The sequence below is a fragment of the Sorex fumeus genome, unplaced genomic scaffold, assembly GCF_029834395.1.
Source record: "Sorex fumeus unplaced genomic scaffold, SorFum_2.1 ptg000018l, whole genome shotgun sequence".
In the NCBI taxonomy this organism is placed as follows: Eukaryota; Metazoa; Chordata; class Mammalia; order Eulipotyphla; family Soricidae; genus Sorex; species Sorex fumeus.
Window position 1 is genome coordinate 28397407 of NW_026606075.1, and position 3221 is coordinate 28400627.

Here is a 3221-nt window from a genome sequence, read left to right on the forward strand (position 1 = left end):
ACAAGCTGAACGAGGCTCCAGAGAATCATTGATAAGAAGACAGGAAATTCAAAGAGAGCTCCTTGGGAAGCAGGGACAAGTGAAACAACTATTTTACCTCAGGCACAAAGCAAGTTTGCATCTAAAAAAATTAAGGAGATAAGGAGTGCCCCACTCTATTGCCTGCTTTGCTCTTGCATGCATGCGCGCACATGCGTGTGTGTGTGTGTGTGTGTGTGTGTGTGTGTGTGTGTGTGTACGTTTTGGTAAATGAGGTTTAGCAGCCCCCAGAGGAGGAAGAGAAGGCTTCAAGTAAGGATTTACCTGGTGCTGGCATGATCCCCTTATATTCTTGTTACGGAGACATAAGACCATTTTACCAGGTTTGGGTTAAATTACAAAATGTCCCAGATAAATGAGTGCTTAGATGTGTGTCAGGCATGGTGCATTAAGAGTTTTAATAGTTGAGTGGTGTTAAGCAATGCCTTGAAGCCTCGAGGTTCTCCAGACACTGCAGACACACAGTAAAATAATATCCAAATGTATGTCACTGCAGACACACAGTAAAATATAATATCCAAATATCTTAGAAGCCTGAACCTCTATCATTGGTCTTATGCTAAGGTGAGAATTACTTGGCATACTTCTTAAATGACAAATTGCTGGACTCAGTCACAAGCTACTAAAACAGAATATTCTCAAAAAAAAAAAGTAAAAAATTCCACGTATTTACCAAATACTCCAGGTGATATTTTATTTATCACCAAAGTTCACCACCTTGAGAGGCTTCTGAAAATTGCCTGTGCCCATGCTCAGCACCCTGACAGGGTATGAGAGGGCCCAGTCATCAGTATTTTCCCACATTTCATCCAGTGATTCTAGTAAGTCAGAGGTTACTTCTGGACCCCACAAGAGTAGTGTCTTGATAACAAGGGGTATTGGTCAGGCTGCCTGGATGTCACTCTTGTCAGACAATTCATTTGACATCTCTAAGCCTTAGTTTCCTTGACTCTAACAGAGAAACCACATATGTGCCCCTCCACACATGATTTTGAGGGTCAAAGAGTTGTTTCAGATACATAACATGTTGCAGCACTCAGTAGATTTTAGCATTCACTATCCTTTCCATACTTACCTCCATCAAACCCAATGATGAACATTAGGTCTTTGGAAAATACAATAAAAAATAAAATGGTCCTCCCGTTGTTCATCGATTTGCTCGAGCGGGCCCAGTAACGTCTCCATCATGAGACTTGTTACTGTGTTTGGCATATCAAATATGTCACGGGTAGCTTGCCAGGCTCTGCCATGCAGGCGAGATACTCTCGGCAGCTTGCCGGGCTCTCCGAGAGGGGCGGAGGAATCGAACTCGGGTTGGCCATGTAGGCCGCTTGTAAGGCAAACGCCCTACCACTGTGCTATCGCTCCAGCCCAAAATATAAAATAAGAGTACATTATTTTTATTCTTATGATAAAAAGGCCATGCTAATCTTCTCCGTATCATTCCAATTTTAGTATATGTGCTGCCGAAGCTGGAGCGATAACACAGCAGGTAGGGCATTTGCCTTGCACGTGGCCAACACAGCTGACCCGAGTTCGATTCCTCCACCCCTCTTGGAGAGCCTGGCAAGCTACCAAGAGTATCTCGCCCACATGGCCAAAGCCTGGCAAGCTACCCATGATGTATAGAATATGCCAAACACAGTGACAAATCTGACAATGTTACTGGAACGGCTCGAGCAAATCGATGAACAACGAGAGGACAGTGACAGTGGCACTGACAATAAAAAGGCAGGTACATATTTAATATAAAATCCGAACTCCCCTCACCGTGGCTACCAGGCAGAGGTGTTACTGCTCTCTACTTTTGGGCTCCAAACAATCTACAATTCTTTTGGTTCTTTGATCATTCTCTGTCCCATGGTAGGGTTTTTGTGCATGTCTTTCTTCTATTTTTGCATGTTTTCATGGTTGGTTCTTTCTCATCCTTGAAGAGGCCTTTCCTGACTAATTCACCTAAATAGGTTTCCTATCTGCTGCTGCACCACAAGTTACTCTATAAGACTTCCCTGTTTTTTCCCTTTCTAGTTTTCATCATAAGTGCCCCTTTCTCCAGGATGCAATTGCATAGAGGCAGAAAACTAATTCTTTAGCTCACTGAATAGCCCCATCACCAAGCCTATCCATAGCAGTTAGTTAATGAATATATATTAAATTAATGAACTTCTGATTTAGGCATCCCCGAAAAACTCTGCCATTATCTTTCAGAGGAAGAGACAGCATCGTTAAAATAATAAAACTCATGACTAGAGCCTATGACTTGAAAGAGATTTAGTGAAAGCGTTGAGCCCTGACCTTGCTAGAGCTTCTTCATTGACTCACAGAGGTTGAGGGCTGAAAGGCTATGAGAAAATATCAAACTAGAAGTTGGGCATTTATAAGTTGTAACATATGGCAAAGTTATATGTTATTTAGGTACCCATCTCAAAGAGTCTGCCTGTGTTGTCTCTATGAATCTTTGAAATATGAATGCCTTGATAGGAAGGTGTTTTTGTTTGGTTTGGTTTGGGTTGGGTTTGAGGCCATACCTGGTGGTGCTCAAGGGCATACTCCTACTCTAGGTCCAGAGACTACTCTTGTCAGTGCTTAGAGACTGCTAGAGATCAAACTGGAGCTGGCCGCATGCAAGGCAGATGCCTTAACCCCGATGTTCTCTCTCCAACTCAGGGTATAGATAGGTTCTTAACATTAACTTGATGTTTGTTAACTTGATCTGAAATTAATTTTGTTTATATGACATAAACTTATCTACAGAACATAGTGAAACTAGTAACTAGTGATCTCATAGGCATTCAAAATAAGAAAGTCCATGTCATCTGCCCTAGGACTCTGTACTAGGACCTAAAGAATGGGCCCTCCCTCTCCTGAGGGCCCTGGATCATTCTGTACTCTGCTACTTCTGGCCTTCTGTCTCTTTCCACGGAGTGACTGGTACTGCTTCCTGTGGTTGACCACCTCATGACTTTAATTGGCATATGGACAGACTGTAGCTCTGACTCCATATGACCTGTGGTCTGTCACAATTCATCAACAGGCTGACTCAATCTCTGTCTCCAAATGTCAGTGCACTTGGGAGAGAATCATCTCTTTGATCTATTAATTGACTTTCCATTGGGTCAGATTTCTATCCCTGGTTCATCACCTCACTCATTTCAGTGAGTAAAAGTGGCATGATTGGAGGG

The 3221-nt window shown here is 42.7% G+C and overlaps 1 non-coding gene across 1 annotated transcript; it reads right to left on the reverse strand.

Annotated features, from left to right (window-relative positions):
* Nucleotides 1-1417: 1417 nt before the first annotated feature.
* On the reverse strand, nt 1418-1520 carry LOC130021852 (U6 spliceosomal RNA). The gene has a single exon (XR_008792205.1). It is a non-coding gene; the product is annotated as a U6 spliceosomal RNA (small nuclear RNA).
* Nucleotides 1521-3221: the final 1701 nt, after the last annotated feature.